At 33.2% G+C, this 19,930-nt stretch overlaps 1 protein-coding gene and 1 long non-coding RNA gene across 7 annotated transcripts in view; one reads left to right on the top strand and one right to left on the bottom strand.

Moving 5' to 3' along the window:
• Positions 1-9,632, top strand: part of LOC146997853 (uncharacterized) — a 90,510-nt gene extending 80,878 nt beyond the window's left edge. For both annotated transcript variants that reach the window (XR_015040910.1, XR_015040909.1), the window contains one exon: positions 9,489-9,632. This is a non-coding gene — a long non-coding RNA (uncharacterized LOC146997853). The remainder of the gene's footprint in view (positions 1-9,488) is intronic.
• LOC118181881 (uncharacterized) overlaps positions 1-19,930 on the bottom strand; it is a 537,207-nt gene that overhangs the window by 310,015 nt on the left and 207,262 nt on the right. The gene's annotated exons all lie outside the window — the stretch shown is intronic.

Genomic DNA, 19,930 nt, shown 5'->3' with positions numbered 1-19,930 from the left:
GGTAAAGTTGAGTGTCAATGCTAACTTTGTTATAGTAAAAATTTTTTTTGTAAACATTAATATTAAAAATTAAATAAATTAAATTAAAAATCCTAAAGGTAGTAATATCAATTATTTAGGGAGTTAAGCAACTAAGCCAATCAAGAGATGTAAGTTTGCTTGAAGGAAATTAAAGTGAAGTGGTATGTGAAAAAAATGTAAACTTTTTGTAATTTAAAATGTGTGTTCTGTTGAAAAATTGTGAAAATTGTTAAAAAAATTAAGTGAAAGATTTTTTGTGTGAAAATTGCAAAAATTAAAGTAATTAAGAAAAACTGAAATGTTTTAATATTAAAGTTTTAAAGTAAAATTTCCCAAATTTTTTTTGAAATGAAGTCCTTCAAAAATTAGGTATTTTTCAAGCAAGACAGATGAAAAATGAGTAACTCCCTCGCCGGGACTCGAACCACGGACCTCTCGAATACGCGCCGAGTGTGCTGACTACTACACCACGAAGGCATGCAAGGCATGCTAAGAAGGCGAGAGAAATAGTTGATATACCCTTTTAAAGGGCGACTGGGGATCGGGGACCCAAATGACAAATCCTGGTGCTGGAGAATCATCATCCACCACCATTTTTAGTTCGCTACAGATATACTATACAGTCAGAAATTCCGAATCTACTTCGGGACTCGAAACAGGGCACCCAACAATGCTAATCCTTATACAGTGGAGGCCCACCAACCGCCGAGCGGTAAAGACGCTGAACACTGGTAGTTCGGTCCGAGGTTCGATTTATATGCTGATAGTTTTGGGGGTGAGGAACGGATTAACTGGATTTCCATTATTGTCAATGGGAAAGTGTGTTTCTAGATACGAGAAATTCGCTATACGACCTTAATGCTGGAAAGAATTAAACTCGTATTTCGAGATTCCACTGTAATTCGTTTTTTTCGCTGAAAGACATTCTCATCCATTCATTAAATTTCACAATTTTCTGATCACTCGTTTCGCTTGTATGTGGGCTTTAAAACAGGGTTCTTGAACTAAAATAAGGTTCTTTAAAATAGACACCCTGTATATTAAAAACAACAGGTACGATGTTATAAAACCTAGAAAATTTAGTAAACATCATTTCTCCTTGAACAGCGTTGTTATTGGAAAAAACAAAGATAAATTCACACGATTTTTTGCGCTGAAATAGCCTATCCTCCTTTCCCAGATCGTGCTTCTGCTCACCCACCCCGACCCTTCTAACCTCTTTACCTAACTATCTATCTCACGCAGTCGTTACAGAATGCTACGTCATCGTGGAGGATTTATCATCAATAACTGGCATCGTTTACGGTGTTATTCTCTGGTAATTGCTCAAGGTCTTCGGTCCACTGGCACAATGCCCGATAAAAAACACGCTCTGCAAAAACTAAAACTCCATCTACTTACTCTCCACTACAATATCTTTTGGAAATAAACACAGAGAAATATTTATATTTTGCTTCTTCCTGTACACGAAAGCGAAGTTCATTAATAATCGAAAATTCCTCAATTGTGCTTTCACATACAGGACGGTTTGCTAGTTAGTTTATGACTTTTCTATGAGTGTGTCACTTTGTCTTACAGATAGTGATAGGTATCGTTGCATTAAAATTGCATTTATTTTTAGGGAATTGAAACATTGGTTGTCATTTTTCCCAATGGTGACGGGAAATTTATTTCTTAAAATTCACAAACTAATGGAATTACTAAAACAAATCTAGCAGTTTTTTGCTATAATTATAGATAAAAGTTCTTAATTCTAATGGAACAAATCTGATGTATACACCACATGACTTCCTTTACGGAATATTAAATTATACACATTTTTTCTTGCATTTCGTTTAAACTTATTGGATTGAATTAAATCTACTTCACCGACAGCGCATAAGCAAAAATAGAATAAATGCATTCCTTAAAATTCACTCTAGTATTTGTTTAACATAGCGACACTCTGGCGCTAGATTCACTTAACAGTATTATATTTCGTTCATATTATAACTCACAATGCACAAAATTTATATCATTTACAAAATAGAATTATCTAATCGTTGCCACATGTTCTATTCAAATACTATAATAAAGCTAGAACGATGTATAAAAGAAATTAAGCAAACAAAACAAAAAAGAAACAGTTTTTCACAGACGATTGAGTATTTTTCATTCAATTAATTCAGTTCTCACTTAGTGAGAAGGCAAAAATACATAAAAACTCAAAATATCTATATTAAAAATTACGAAGTAAATTTTAAACACTTATTTCCTCGAAAAAATTCCAGAAAAGATTACGCATGATTTAATTGGCAATAATAAATGAAGGCGTTATCTTTGTTCTTGCGAAGCTACGTTTCTCTAATTGGCAACAAATCCACTAGTCTGCTGTTTCAAATGTAAACAAATAATGACCGCCATCAAGAAAAGGATTAGGCTTAGCGGCACTTAAACAACTTTAAAATTGTTGATAATTCGAAAAATATTGCATAGAGATTTACTAAAGGCATAAAAACCTGAACGGGAAGATAAAAACAACATAATTCAATCATTATTAAAGCAAAAAATGTTTAATTTACAAACATATAAGAGTAAAGAAACTAAGATCACCGAGCCGGGTAACAGAGTGGATATATATATAACTAACTATATTTATATATGTTTGGTGCGACCGACTGCAACCAAAATACGAAGTGCACATCTACATGTTATAGCAGTCCTATATACAAAATTTCAACGTTCTGAGGCTACTCGTTTTTGAGTTATGCGAGATAAGTACGCACATACGTTCGTACAGACGCCACGAAAAATTCTCTTCAGAATTCATTTTAAAGCAGTTTTATAATTTTTTTGGAGGAAAAGAGTCTTTTACTCTGTCCTTACGTACAGATATCAAGCAAAAACATCGCTAAATTGCATTCGATAGCGGTCAAAATGGATATTTTCGTTGAAATATGTTGCCTGAAACTTTTCGCGATTACAATACTTCCTTTTTACTTCGTACAAGGAAATAAAAATCTGAAAGCTTTCAGATTGCATATTACGTCCAAAATTGCGTTTTTTAAACGTTTTGTGTGTTACCTTTATTTATTAAATATCCTGTTCTTCGCACTTAAACCATAAAATTCAGTTCATCAGCAATTATTTCCTCCCACACGTACTGTTACCCTTAGCGCCCGTCAATTCAGTATACCGTTATTCGATCACGCCGAAAAAAAAATCATCCAATGAATGATTTCAAAAATAAGATGTATCTTTCATGTATCTACATGTATCTTTCAGGTATTTTCGTAAAGACGAAAGTGCACGTTATATGTCGGAACATGCGTTATTTATTTCTTAAATGGAGGATCATGAAAAAAATAGAAGAACTCAGGGTATTTGGTTCAATAAGTCGAAATGCTAAAACTCTAAACACACTTAATCCAGAGAAAAGTAACACTTGGCTCAATTATCATGAGTGACGAATGAGTTAAATTTTTACTTCCTTGTACGAAGTAAAGGAAGTACTGTAATCACGAAAAATTTCGGGTACCATATTGTAACGAAAATATTCATTTTGACCGCTATCGAAGGTAATTTAACGATGCTTCTCCGTAACATCTGTACGTAAGGACAAAATAAAGGTCTCCCCTCCAAAGGAATTATAAAACTGATTTAAAATGGATTCAGATGGGATTTTTTTGTGGCACGTACGTAAGTATGTATTTATCTGGCATAAGTGAAAAACAAATAGCCTTAGAACGTTGAAATTTGATATGAGAGACTGCTATAACATGTAGATTTGCACCTCCCTTTTTGGTAGCAATTGGCTGTACGAAAAGGATATGTGACCGATATGTATTATTATTATTATTATTTTATTTATTATTGCTGTACATTGGAGTTGCATTTACATTTTTTACACTTTAATGTGTCATTTTATGCGGACGCGTTGGGAAATTGGAATAGAGAATTGAGACTAAAAAAAATTATTAGGACAATTTATCTAATTAATCAAAAAATTTCGTAACGCAAAAGTTTCAATTGTCTGTTTCGGCGAAACGCGTAATGGAGTTAGCTTGGTTCGACGTTTAACCAAAAATTTCCCTTGAAAAGCCAGGTTGGACCTCGAATTTAGCTAATTTACCATTTTCCGCTTTATAATTTTTATATGTTTTTATTTGTTTTAACTTGTTCCATCGATTAGTTTTTTTATATGTTTTAACTTGTCACATCGACTGGTATTTTACTGTATTTTTTGCCTTTAACTTGCATCCAACGGTTAGTATTTTACTGTGTTTTATAATTTACATTTTATCTCGCGTGTAGTCTAATTTTTCACCCTTCAATGTCTTTGTTTTTTATAAAACTGTGTTGAACTTTTTCTTGGAGCCACAGCTCCTGGTAACTTTTTGGCGAGCTGACTACAATTTCTCTTCTCATTTCCTTAATTTTGCAGCATATTGCGCAAATGTTTTTGACCAAATTGGTCTTTTTAGTATAGTACTTACAACCTAGTTTATTAATTATATATATATACCCACTCTGTTACTCCCTTCCGTGCGCTCAGTTTTTTATTCTTATAGGTTGGAAAATTGGGCATTTTTTGCTTTAAAATTATTAAATTATGCTGTTCTTATTTTTCGGTTAAGGCTTATTATGCCTTTAGTTAAACTGCAGGTTATAGTTGTAGAATTATCAACAATTTAAAAGTTATTTAAGTGCGGCTAAGCCTAATTTTTGTGTAGCATAGCAGCCATATTTGTTTGCATTTGAAATTTAGCAAAATAGTGGATTTGTTGCCAATCTAGAGAAACTAAGCTCCACAACAACAAAGACAGCGTCTTCTTTTATTATCGCGAAATAAATCGTGCTTAATCCATTCTGGAATCATCATTTAAGTTATTAAATTATCTCATACATTGACTCAGCATATAGCGTCCGCAACGAATTAAGTCAGTTTCTACGTCTTCAGTGTGTTTTTGCCGAGTGAGACCAAAATTAAACTTTTAGTTTTGTGCACCGAAAAATCTACCTTTCTGCCTGCCGGCGGAATTGCTTGTTTTTGCGCAGAAACTCTAATTTTAATTGTAGAAATTATTTTTTAATTGTTTTAACTCTTTTTGGTGTTTTATGTTTTTCTATATCTTTCAATTTTTAATGAAGATATTTTGAGTTTTTATGTATTTTGACTTTGCCGCGAAGTGAGAACTGAATTAATTAAATGAGAAAAATTTCTCTAACGAAATTCGAGGAAATAAGTATTTCGTATTAGCAGCAAATATTGTCGCCAGTCTTACTCGCACAGACGAAAATATTTACGAGTAGCGCTTATGCATTAGGCATGTTTTTTTTGTTTGTTTAATTCTTTTATAAATAATTTTAGATTTATTATAGTATTTGAATAGAACAAGTGGTAACGATTACATAATTCTTCACATGATATAATTTTTTGCATCCTGAGTTATAAAATAAATGAAAGAATTTTAAAGTTGTTTAAGTGCCGCTAAGCCTAATAATTTTTTGATGGCGGCCTTTGCTTGTTTATATCTGAAACAGCAGACTAGTGGATTTGTTGCCAATCTAGGGAAACTTTGCTTCGCAACAACAAAGATAACGCCTTCATTTATTATTCAGAAATAAATCACGCTTAGTCCTTTCTGGAATTTTTTTGAGGAAATAAGTGTTCAAGATTTACTTCGTAATTATTAATACAGATATTTTGAGTTTTTATGTATTTTTGCCTTTTCGCGAAGTGAGAACTGAATTAATTGTATGAGTCAATCGTCTTTGAAAAACTGTTTCATTTTTGTTTTGTTTGCTTAATTTCTTTTATACATCGTTCTAGCTTTATTATAGTATTTGAATAGAACATGTGGCAACGATTAGATAATTCTTTAAATGATATAAATTTTGTGCATTATGAGTTATAATATGAACGAAATATAATACTGTTAAGTGGACCTAGCGTCAGAGTATCGCTATGGTAAATAAAAATAGTGAATTTTAAAGAGTGCACTAACTCCAGTGTGGTTTATGCGCTATCGGCGATGTGGATTTAAATCATTTCAATAAGTTTAAATGAAATTTAGGAAAATTGGGTATAACTTAATATTCCGTGCAAGGAGCTCATGTAGTGTACACAACAGATTTTTTATAATGGGTTGGACCGATTTGGCTACAATTATCGAACCGTAAACCACCGAAGGAATTTTGTCAGTCATTGTATGGCTGTGTGTGTGTGTGGGGGGGATGTATCCAGGCTAAACATTCCGAACATTGGAGTATCACACTGCAAATGTTTCCACGGTTTCTCGCAGAAACATGTTGGAAATCCCTTAATTTTCTAATAAAGATTTCATAAAAAATCCAGAGCTTTCTTATTCAAAAGGGCAGTTAAATGGCGGGAAAAAGAAAATGATTAAAAGATTAACCAGTTTTTATTGCGTCATCTAAAAATAGCTAACTAATTAAAAGCGGAAGATCTCATACTCCGTGAATACGGAATACAATAAAAGAAGCTTGCTTCACGTGGTGAAAATAAAGGAACAAGAAGGCTACAGTTAATAAATAAATAAATAAAAGCATGCATATTGCTTTTATGCGCAAACGACTTCTCAACCAGCAGAGCTGCCCCTGTACATTGTGCTTCACGGCATGCACAGCATATTAGCAGCAAAAACAATTTCCAGTATGTGTTGCAGGAGGGAAATGCTGTTTTGAAGTAGTGTGACTTCAAGGATAAAATGGCATGGAATTTTCTTACGCCGTCTTCGAATTTTTCCGATGACTGCAGTTAAGTCACTACAAATGTAGTACACTCTACAAAAGAGAACGGTTATTCACTTTTCCGTTCTACAGGGCCAACTCGCGAAATTTAACTTGCGTTTTTCTTGTCTCGAATGCGTAGGATGTATAGTACAGTAAGACCCCGCTTAACGCTGTTTCGGTTTAGCGTTCTTTTATTTCAACCCGGGGATTCCACGAAATCGCTCGCAGCATACGGGGATTCCCCGAAATATTATGCAGCGATAGGTTTCAAATACATATCCGAAAGAGTGTACTTGTATTTCTTGTTTGGTGCGGTATTGTACAGACATATTTTGAAGGGGTAAATGTGGAAGATGTCGAAGAAATAATTCAAGAAGCAGCGGCTAGTCTTTCTAATGATGAGCTCAATGAATTAACTGAACAAGAAGAAAACAAAAATGTTGACAGCGGTGATTCAGAAGAAGAGCAAAAAGAACTTTCGATGGCGTTTGTAAAAAGGAGTTTGTCTACCATAACTGAAATAATGGATCAATTTATTGAAAATGATCCGAATTTTGACAGGAGCTCAAAAGTAAGGCGTGGTGTTAGAGATGCTCTATCCGTTTATGAAGAACTTTTAAGAGAACAACGCAAAAGAAAAAGGCAAACAACATTAGATGCTTTTGTCACAAAAAGGCAGAACACTGAAAACGCGGAAGGCTAACTAAATATGACTGAGAATTTATTTTTTTTTTTTTTTTTTTTTTTTTTTTAAGAATATTCGTTTTGTTTTTTATATTTTGTTTTTATTTTTGCAAGAAATAATAATGTGGTATTAATTTGGGCTTTAAGAAATAAATGTTTGGTTTTTATTTTTATTAAAAAACATACTTTTTAAATTTAATACCTAACCAATTTCCTAGCCATCTTCCAGTAACTCCAATATTTACATGTAAAGATAGCCTCGTTTAGCGCTGTTTCGCATTACGCTCTTCTTTGATGGAACATATCCCCCGCGTTAAGCGGGGTCTTACTGTACATTTATTGTTCTAACACAGGTACAAAATTGGACTTCTTCTGAAATGACATACCAATTTTTTTCCATATTTCGATACTAAGACTCAGATTATGCCTAAATATTAAATTTTGTGAAATTTGGTGAGAAACTTACCCAGAAATTCAAAAACTTGTCTTGGCGCACTTTCTTCAGTTTGCGTCAAGAATAATTCACTTGGAGAAATTCTTAATTAATGCTAACCAATTTTCCTTTCCCCTTTCATTATGCACGAACGGAAATAAAGGTGCATCGTTAATTCTCTCAAAAAATTGTCTTTATATTATACTTTTTACTAATTATAATTAGTCCGAAGGGACAATTTGTACAGAAGGACTATTAATTTCGTTTTGGCATTTTGCGTCCATTCACTACAAGCGTTGTTTCACTTTTCGAATTGTTGCCACCTACTATTATCGCCCTGTATTATATTTAAAGAAATTAAATAATGAAGAATCTGCATAAATGTATGTATGTTTCTCGCACTGTTATAAAACGACGGTACTTAGAGCCATCAAAAATTATCGCCATTATCGATTTCATATTTTGTAACACTTCAACGAAGTTCTGATTAACAAACTCAATGATTTCAAAGCGTAGCATGGCAACACTATGCGAAAAAAAAAAACATTTTTATCTCCACCGCGCCAGACTGTGTATCGGAAATTCTAAAGATAGGCTCATTTTAAAATTATTTTGCGATATTGCTGTTGAACTGTATTTTATGGTTTGAGTACGTACAACATGATATTTAATAAATAAAGGTAACACACAAAACGTTAAAGAAAAAAAAAAAAAAAAAAACGCCCCTTAGGACATAGTTTAAAATCTGAAACCTTTCAGATTTTTCTTAGCTTTTTTTTAAATTATTATTTGATTTTCTACGAATAGATAATCGGAGCAGATCCAACGAAAGATAATTCCACCTGCTGAATACACATTTAAAACACTGCAAAATGCTTTTTAATAGAGGAATAGACAGGCGCCATAAATCCTAAAACCTAGACGGCATTTTAATTTGTGCAATGTTTCCTTGAGATAGGAAAACGGGTTACTAAATGGCATGTTGTGTGATATTAATTTAACAAAGAGTTCATTTAAATTCCTGGTATCTTCCGGTATTTTACCTTTTCTCGTATTATTATAAAGCATCTTGCATTATTAATTTTCAACATGCCTTGTTTGAAGAATACGATTCTAAATTCAAACATCATCAGGCAGGAATGCCTTTCTTTTTTACGAAGTAACTTTGTTTTATTATAGATTTCGTATTTTGTAAAGCTTCAACGAATTTTTGATTAACAAACTCAATGATTCCAAAGCGAGCCATGGCAACATTGTACAGAAAAAACATTTTTACCTCCAGCGCGCCAGTCTCTGTATCGAAAATTCTAAAGATGCCAGTGCCAATGATTATAAATTACGGATTGCCTATGGTTAAAAAAATTTAAAGGTAAGCACATTTTGAAACTATTTTGCTATATTGCTGTTTAACTGAATTTTATGGTTTGAGTACGTAGAACATGATATTTAATAAATAAAGGTAACACACAAAACGTTAAAAAAAAGTCCCTTTGGACGTTATTTAAAATGCGAAACCTTTCACATTTTTCCCTTTATATTTGTTTCATTTTTCTTTATATTATAGATTTTTGTTCATCTTTCTTTATATTAAATTTTTTTATTATTTATTTTCCAGAGGTCGAGGTTTGAATCCCGGCGGGGGAACAACGCATTTTTCATACACTCTTGCTTCAAAAATAGCCTAATGACTCCCAATGCTAAAGACGATGTATTTTTGTAAATGTGAAAAACTTCAAGGAAATAAAATTCTCTTCCAGTTTTATTTTTCAATTATTAAAAAAATCTGATGTATACACCACATGACTTCCTTGTACGGAATATTAAAATTATATGCATTTTTTCTTGCATTTCATTTAAACTTATCGGATTGAATTAAATCTATTTCGTCGACAGCGCATAAACCACAATAGAATAAATGCATTCTTTAAAATTTACTCTAGTATTTGTTTACCATAGCGACACTCTGGCGCTAGATTCACTTAAACAGCATTGTATTTCGTTCATATTATAACTCATAATGCACAAAATTTATATCATTTAAAGAATGGAATTATCTAAACGTTGCCACATATTCTATTCAAATACTATAATAAAGCTAGAACGATGTATAAAAGAAATTAAGCAAACAAAACAAAAAAGAAATAGTTTTCACAGACGATTCACAGTGTTTCTCATTCAATTAATTCAGTTCTCACTTCGCGAGAAGGCAAAAATACATAAAAACTCAAAATATCTATATTAAAAATTACGAAGTAAATCTCAAACGCTTATTTCCTCGAAAACATTCCAGAAAGAATTAAGCATGATTTAATTGGCAATAATAAATGAAGACGTTATCTTTGTTGTTGCGAAGCTAAGTTTCCCTAGATTGGCAACAAATCCACTAGTCTGCTGTTTCAAATGTAAACAAACAATGGCCACCATCAAGAAAAGGATTAGGCTTAGCGGCATTTAAACAACTTTAAAATTGTTGATAATTCTAAAAATATTGCATAGAGATTTACTAAAGACATAAAAACCTTAACCGGAAGATAAAAACAACATAATTCAATCATTTTTAAAGCAAAAAATGTACAATTTACAAACATATAAGAGTAAAGAAACTGAGATCACTGAGCCGGGTAACAGAATGGATATATATATATAAATATATTTATATACGTTTGGTGCGGCCGATTGCAACCAAAATACGAGGTGCACATCTACATGTTATAGCAGTCCTATATATAAAATTTCAACGTTCTGAGGCTACTCTTTTTTGAGTTATGCGAGATACGTACGTACAGACGTTCATACAGACGCCACGAAAAATTCGCTTCAGAATTCATTTTAAAGCAGTTTTAAAATTTTTTTTGGAGGAAAAGAGTATTTTATTCTGTCCTTACGTACAGATATCATGCAAAAACATCGTTAAATTGCATTCGATAGCGGTCAAAATGGATATTTTCGTTGAAATATGCTGCCTGAAACTTTTCGCGATTACAATACCTCCTTTTTACTTCGTACAAGGAAGTAGAAAGTCACAAGGAGTGAAAATTATAAATACGACACACAAACGAAACAAAAACAGCTCACGAAGTAATATATATATTTTTTCATGCTCAAAAACGGTAGTTAACTCTCTTTGAATGGCAAACTCGTCCTTTATAGTTCTTTCAGCATTCTGATACGAAAATTTGATACAAGATGCTATGAACGATGATTTTGTTTTCAGTTGTAGGAAAAGAGGCCGTCATTAATAGACTTGATGCAGCGTTATGGATAAGTGAGTATGTTCTACTTTAAAAAAAATATCTGATGTGGTCACCTCATGACTTCCTCGTACGGTCTATTAAATTATACTTATCTTTTGTTGAATTTCATGTAACCGTATTTTCTCGAATTTCATTAGAGATTATATATCCCTCAGTCAATTAATTCAGTACAAACTTCGCGGCAAGGCAAAATTACGTAAAAACTCAAATCATCATCATCAAAAATTGTAAAATACAGAAAAACATAAAACACCAAATACAGTTAAAAACAGCTAAAAAAAAATGCGATCAAAATTAGAGTTTCTACGCTAAAACAAGCAGGCAGAAAGAAATATTTTTCGATGCACAAAATTAAAAGTTAACTTTCGGTCCACTGGGAAAAGAGACACTGAATTTAATATGCCAACTCACATAATTCACTATTGTGCTACCAGTTGCAAATGTAAACAAATGGGGTTAGGCTTAGCGCCACTTTGAAATTGTTGAGAATTCTACAACTATTGCATGCAGATTAACTAAAGGCATAAAAATATTAACCGGAACATTAGAACAACATAATTCAATCACTTTTAAAGGAAACAGAATGCACATTTTAGCAATAAATTAAAAAAACTGATTTCACCAAGCCGGGTTAAAGATTGGGTATGAGCGGCCGATTGCAACCGATAAGGGAGGTCATATACAACATAACTCATAAAGCAGTCATATATACAAAATTTCAACGTTCTACACCTACTTGTTTTTTGAGTTATGCAAGATACATGCGTACGTAAGTACAGACGTTGCAAAGAAATTTATTCTGAATCCATTTTACATCCCGCTTTGTACAAAAGAGCCCTTTAGTCAGTCTACGTACAGACGTCACTAAAAAAATTGTTCAAATGAATTCAAGAGCGGTCAAAATGGCTATTTTCGTTGAAATATCATATCCGAAATTGTATCCTCTTTTTATTTCGTCTTCGTCAAAGGAAGTAAAAAGCGAATTATGTTTTCGCCTATGAAAGTATTTTTGATGGAATTTCTTAATAGCTATTTGTGACAAAATAAGAAACTACTATTACACTTGGCATTAAATATTTCATTTGCGGTAAATTTAATATCTGCCCTAATGAGTCGAAGATACTTACGAAGTCAAATCAATATATTTAATTTCCTGAATTCTAATGAGTTTGGTAACGGTTCACTCCGATAAACATCGGAAAATTATTCTTCCAATTTCCCAGAGCGGGAAGAGAGATAATTCGACGCCGGTTTCGGCGACGTACCCACCGCCTTTCCATTTTCCTTATCTTGATGAATACAAGGCGGGATAACAGACAAGAGGAAAAAAATAATCACATAAATACAGATACCCCATTTGCTTTATTATTTTCCCCCATAAGCGAAGCAATTAATGGAATCAGAAATTAAAACCGATTACATGGGGAAAAACATCCATGAATCCATAATCTAATGCAAATCATCATTATTATTTATTTAAACAGAGACGTGGTATCAAAATTGTTCTCAATTACACGTTATTATAAATTACTTTCAATACATTATGAACCCTTTTATGTGAAAAAAACTAAAGTATAACTGTTTTTCTTATCATACATTCGATTAAAAAAATTTAAATAAAAAGAGTTATAAATTTTTCAAATTTCAAAACGGGGGTATTAAAAGTTTGATTTAATATATATCACTAGAAAACATAGAGGTTTTTAACTAATTAACTGTGAAAGAACGTTCTGGTTAGTTAGTTAATTAATTATTTAACGCGTTAGAAGGTAAAATACAGTTTAAGTAAGTACGACAAAGGTACGATAAAGTAAGATAAAGTTTGATTTGATGTATAGAATTTGAAAGTTATTTAAGCCAGTGATAGGTTTCCGTTTCCAATAAGTGATGTCAGAAAAACTGACCGTATCAGGAGAAAACATACGGGTTTTTAATTAATCAGGTGCGAAAGAATGTTCTGGTTAGTTAGTTAATTAATTAGCTAACGCGTTCGAAGGTAAGATACAGTTTAAGAACGTACGACAAAGGAAAGACAAAGTTGAAGTAAGAAACAGTAAGCTAAAGTTCGAAGATAAAGTTTGATTTAACGTATTGAATTTGAAAGTGATTTAATCCAGTGATGGGCTTTTGCTTTTAATAAACCATGCCAGAAAAACTGCCCATTTCATTATAGAAAATTCTTTTTAACTAATCAGGTGCGAAAGAACGTTCTAGTTAGTTAGTTAGTTAATTAATTAACCAACGCTTTCGAAGGTAAGATACAGCTTAAGTTTGTACGAGAAAGGTAAGATTAAAGTTTGATTTAACGTACAGAATTTGAAAAATAATTAATCAGCGGATGGGCTTTTGCTCCTAATAAACCAAGCCAGAAAAATTGAACATTTCGATATAGAAAACATAGGGTTTTTTTAACTAATCAAGCAGTAGAGAATGTTCTGGTTAGTTAGTTAATTAATTATTTAACGCGTTCGAAGGTAAAATACAGTTTAAGTAAGTGCGACAAAGGTACGATAAAGTAAGATAAAAGTAAGATAAAGTTTGATTTAATGTATAGAATTTGAAAGTTATTTAAGCCAGTGATAGGCTTCCGTTTCCAATAAACGATGTCAGAAAAACTGACCGTATCAGGAGAAAACATACAGGTTTTTATTTAATCAGGTGCGAAAAATTGTTCTGGTTAGTTAGTTAATTAATTAGCTAACGCGTTCGAAGGTAAGATATAGTTTAAGAACGTACGACAAATGTAAGACAAAGTTTAAGTAAGAAACGGTAAGTTAAAGTTCGAAGATAAAGTTTGATTTAACATATAGAACTTAAAAGTGATTTAATCCAGTGATGGGCTTTTGCTCTTAATAAACCATGCCAGAGAAACCGCCCATTTCACTATAGAAAATTCTTTTTAACTCATCAGGTGCGAAAGAACGTGCTGGTTAGTTAGTTAATTAATTAACTAACGCGTTCGAATGTAAGATACAGTTTAAGTAAGTACGACAAAGGTACGATGAAGTTTAAGTAAAATAACAGTAAGATAAAACTTGGTTTAATGTATAAAATTTGAAAGTTATTTAATCCAGTGATAGGCTTTTGTTTCTAACAAACCATGCCAGAAAAGTTAACCATTTCACTATAAAAAACATAGACTTTTTAACTAATCAGGTGCCAAAGGTTAGATAATTAATTAACCAACGCGTTCGAAGGTAAGATATAGTTTAAGTTTGTACGACAAAAGTAAGATAAAGTTTGATTTTAACGTACAAAATTTGAAAGTTAATTAATCTACGGATGGACTTTTGCTCCTAATAAACCAAGCCAGAAAAATTGACCATTTCGCTATAAAAAAACATAGGGCCTTTTAACTAATGAAGCAGTAGAGAATGTTCTGGTTAGTTGGTTAATTAATTAGCCAACCACCCGCTTAGAGGATTACAAAATTTTCTAACATACACAGTTCACATTTACACTGCACATGACGGATGCTTCAGTCGATTCCTTCAGCTGCTCCGAACGGAACGTGGAAAAAACTACAGTGTTTTGCGGCTCTAGCCACTTAGTAGGGCTAGTTTGTTGTGTATCAGAAACGCACATTCGTTTATAAGTACGGAAGACGAGGCGTGATACACAATTCGCTTTTCAGTAATCAGTAAACTTCGAATTTGATTTTCCATTATAACATGTCTAATGAAATAGACTGTTTATAACTGACACAATATTTTAGGTACTTCCGAATATTCCCGCCAACTACGGCAGAAATCTCCGCAAACTCGCGCCAATCATTCTGACAGAAGTTCAAAGGGCCATATTGATTTTTATTTAGTTGAATCAGCTGTAGAGTGGTTAGGATCTTTTGAAACAGGAAAGATGAAAAATGAGCAGTGCCGACTCTAACCTGGATCTCTCAAATACGCGCCGAATGTGCTATTGTTACACTATGAAGGCATGCAGAATGGAGGGAAAAAATACCTTATAAGGCAATAAAGTTACTGATATAGGTGTAAGAAGCTTAAATAAATGCGAGATAAAACTTGAGGCAGTCGTATCTGCGTAAGTTTAGAAGAAATAGATCTTTCTTTACTTAGACGATTCACAGATAAACTAGTTTATCGAGGATTAATTCGAGTAAGGCGAAAATTAAGAATATGTTGTAACCTTGCGTTTATGAATTACTAGAGTTAAATCACATTCTTTGGCGACAGTATCTGTTTGCCAAAAATGGTGGATGGGAAAATACGTAAGTACTATTTTTAAATTCAATACAATTCTGTATACGAAAATTAATATTACATTTTCAAGGTGTTATTACTAATATAGTAACTCTATAGCTGGCTCTCGCTATACGAAACCATGATATGAGACATTTCTGAATGCACGAAAATTAAATGTTTGGTTGCAACAATACTATAGGATATCTTACGTTTACAACTAAATTTGAAAAACAAATGGTTTTTTTCACAATCGCACAGTCACCTGTTGGGTACTCAAGGCTGTTGCCAACGGCAGGCGTAATCTTGTGCTCCTTGCCATGAGGAATCTCGTGGGCTTGGGCTGACTATGTCGGACAAATGAGCATAAGCAACAACAACACTACTAAGAACGTTAAACACAAGGCAGTGCAAAGCGCATCTAGAGACCGAGGCTCGCACGGAGATCTCTCAATCCTCCGAACTCAACTTGTAGAGACATTAGGTTTTCGAAAAGCAGAGAGATGAAAAATGAGAAATCGCCTTCGCCGGGAATCGAACCACGGACCTCTGAAATACCGACCCAGCGTGCAGAACCACTAGACCACGAAGGACGCTAGGTAAGTGAGAGAAATAAATACCTTATTATATATCCCCTTTTTAGAGGGCGACAAGGTTTTTAGGGGATCTAGTCGCCAAATCCTGGGTGCAGAGAATCATCATCCATAACCCTTTTAGTTCGGGCGCCACTGTAGAGACATTAGGTTTTTTTTAAAGCAAACAAGATGGAAAATAGCAAACGCCTTCGCCGGGAATCGAACCACGGACCTCTGGAATACCGGCTCAGCGTGCAGAACCACTACACCACGAAGGACGCCAGGAAAGTGGGAGAAATACCTTATATACTCCCCTTTTTAAAGGGCGACTAGGGTTTTAGGGGACCTAGTCGCCAAATCCTGGGTGTGCAGAATCATCATCCACAACCCTTTTAGTTCGGGCGCCACTTGTAGAGTCATTAGGTTAATTGGAAGCAGAAAACATGAAAAATATGCAACCGCCTTCGCCGGGAATCGAACCATGGACCCCTGGAATACCCGCCCAGCGTGCAGAACCACTACACCACGAAGGACGCTAGGAAAGTGGGAGAAATACCTTATAAACTCTCAACTAAAAAATGTATATATAGCTTTATATAATTTTCCCGCGGCTGATGAGAAAGGTCTAGTATCTTCCATTTCACGAAATTACTGAAAGGCATATACGGGCAAGTTACATATTTAGTTTCTAGCCAAACTTCGAGACAAAAATTAGTCGCCCCAAAACTCGCCAGCTTGGCGCTATCGATACTTTTCATGTTATATCATGCAAGAATGACTACAGTTACCGCATAATTCCAGTAAAATTATTTACATAAACATAAAAATCGTAATTTTGAAATTTTCTTTTGTTTTAGTACTGTTTCATTCGTCTTTATCATCAAAAGTCCACAGAATGTTCCGCAAGTACGATAGCTTATTAGCGAGTGCTTTAAAAATCGATCAGAAAGTTTTCACCATAGTGACAGACACCATAAGTGAGCTAAATAAAAACTTATAAATGATTATTAAGCGTTTTAACTCAAAACTTTCGAAAGATCAGCCCTACTGGCGTCTAACAAAAGTGTTCAATCTAGAAGAATGCAGCTGTTCAGTGGAACTAGATTTAAAATATTAGTGACTACGTAGGGGCCTTAAAACAGTGCTTAACATTCCACGTTAGTTCTTGATATAACCCTCGCTTGCTTTAATTTAAAAAAAGTTGCTAAAATATAAAAATTCTGAACTGCTAATTAAATACTAATTCAGAAGTCAAACAACAAAGTTATTATGCTATTTATAAATGTTATTTAAATATTTTTTATCAAATTTTACACAAAAGTTTTTATAGTAGGTCTTTCAACTAGCTCCTGCAGTGACACTTCATAATTTTCCTACAGGTTTGGAACTTTCCATAAAAAACTAGTACAGCTCTTTTTAATAGCACAAAGCGCAATCAGTACTTACAATTCAAACTATTAGCAACGTTAAGCATAGCACATAAAGGCCGGCTAGTACAAATTATAGTTATACAAGAACCGAAACAAAATGTCGCCAAGCTTGGCACCAAGAAATGAGTCGCCAGAACCATCGCCACCTTGGCGATATCTGGCCGATTTAACCAGATAGCCATTCACCACAATGTTAAATAGAATTGCCCCTGCAATCGTATTTTCCGGCAGAGCTTCTTCTCTTCGGACTTTTCGTGTTGCATAATAAAAAATCTGATGTGTACACCACATGACTTCCTTGCACGGAATATTAAATTCTGCGCGTTTTTTCTTGCATTTCATTTAAACTTATTGGATTGAATTAAATCTATTTAGCCGACAGCGCATAAACCACAATAGAATAAATGCATTCTTTAAAATTCACTCTAGTACTTGTTTACCATAGCGACACTCTGGCGCTAGATTCACTTAACAGTATTATATTTCGTTCATATTATAACTCACAATGCACAAAATTTATATCATTTAAAGAATAGAATTATCTAATCGTTGCCACATGTTCTATTCAAAAATTATAATAAAGCTAGAATGATGTATAAAAGAAATTAAGCAAACAAAGCAAAAAACAAAAAGTTTTTCACAGACGATTGAGTATTTCTCATTCAATTAATTCAGTTCTCACTTCGCGAGAAGGCGAAAATACATAAAAACTCAAAATATCTATATTAAAAATTACGAAGTAAATCTCAAACACTTATTTCCTCGAAAAAATTCCAGAAAGGATTAAGCACTATTTAATTGGCAACAATAAATGAAGGCGTTATCATTGTTGTTGCGAAGCTACGTTTCTCTAGATTGGCAACAAATCCACTAGTCTGCTGTTTCAAATGTAAACAAACAATGGCCGCCATCAAGAAAAGGATTAGGCTTAGCGGCGCTTAAACAACTTTAAAATTGTTGATAATTCTAAACATATTGCATAGAGATTTACTAAAGGCATAAAAACCTTAACCGGAAGATAAAAACAACATAATTCAATCATTTTTAAAGCAAAAAATGTACAATTTACAAACATATAAGAGTTAAGAATCTGAGATCACCGAGCCGGGTAACAGAGTGGATATATATATAAATATATTTATATACGTTTGGTGCGGCCAATAGCAACCAAAATACGAGGTGCACATCCACATGTTATAGCAGTCCAATATACAAAATTTCAACGTTCTGAGGCTACTGGTTTTTGGGTTATGCGAGATACGTACGTACATACGTTCGTGCAGACGCCACGAAATATTCTCTTCAGAATTCATTTTAAAGCAGTTTTATAATTTTTTTGGAGGAAAAGAGTCTTTTATTCTGTCCTTACGTACAGATATCACGCAATAACATCGTTATATTGCATTCGATAGCTCTCAAAATGGATATTTTCGTTGAAATATGCTGCCTAAAACTTTTCGCGATTACAATACTTCCTTTTTACTTCGTACAAGGAAGTAAAAAGATACTTCAGTTTCACATAAAATTCCGCTAAATTTATTTACAGATGTACAGAATTCTTAACAGTATCTTCTCAATAAAAATAACTTTTAAAACTTTATTTTGTTTTAAAGTAAACGCAGATTTAAAATTTTACATGAATTAAAAATTTTTCACCACAAAGCGCTATTAATTTTAAAACGGCATTTGGCGTTGATTCACTTTTCAAACTGTTGCCACCGAATATTATCGCCATGTATTATATTTAAAGAAAATAAATATGAAAGAATCTGACTATTTTCCGCATTGTGAAAAAACAACGGTACCTAGAGGCACCCAATTTTGAATAACGTAAGTCTCCCAACCGATCCTGGTCACCCGGAAGTCCGAAATTTGAATTTTGAATTTATTTTATTATCTATTTCAAATTTTGTAAACCTTTAACGAATTTTTGATCAACAAAGTCAACGATTTGAAAGCGAGCAATGGCAACACCAAACGAGGGGGAAAAATTATCTCCAGCGTGCGAGACTGCATTGGAAATTCCAAAGATATGCTGTTTTTAAATATTTTGTGTTACTGAATTGAATTTTATGTGTTTTAAGTTCGAAGAACATGATATTTAATAAATAAAAGTAACGCACAAAACATAAAAGAAAGCCCTCTTGGGCGTAATATAAATTTCTTTTGAGTTTTGTAATAGCAAGTAAAACTTTTATCTCTTAATAATTTTTATATGAAGGACTCGAGAGATACAAAAACCTTAGAGGAGTGGGCTTCGAGAAAAATTAGCATTCTTCTTACCACTAAAATTAATAATAAGAATCACGTAAATAAACCTGAATAATAAATAAATAATTTCAAAATAAGCATAAAAGTACTTAATGAAAGAGATTTACTTAACAAAGCTTCCGAAGCATGTTTCAATGAGATGGAACACAGATCTTCGTCAGCTTTATCTTCTAAAAGAGATTTTGCGATAATTTAACGTATTTTTCCCTAACTATATTAATTTTGGTTTCCTCTTCTGAAGCCAAGTAGAGGAGGGTAAAAAGGATGCAAGAATAAGTGATAACCATAAATAATCCAAGCCCACGACTGAATAAACGCCATCTTTTGA

The sequence above is a fragment of the Stegodyphus dumicola genome, chromosome 4 (genome assembly GCF_044657685.1).
Source record: "Stegodyphus dumicola isolate Sdum_Otavi_A_Nest chromosome 4, ASM4465768v1".
NCBI classification, from domain to species: domain Eukaryota; kingdom Metazoa; phylum Arthropoda; class Arachnida; order Araneae; family Eresidae; genus Stegodyphus; species Stegodyphus dumicola.
This window is presented reverse-complemented; position numbering and strand designations above follow the sequence as displayed.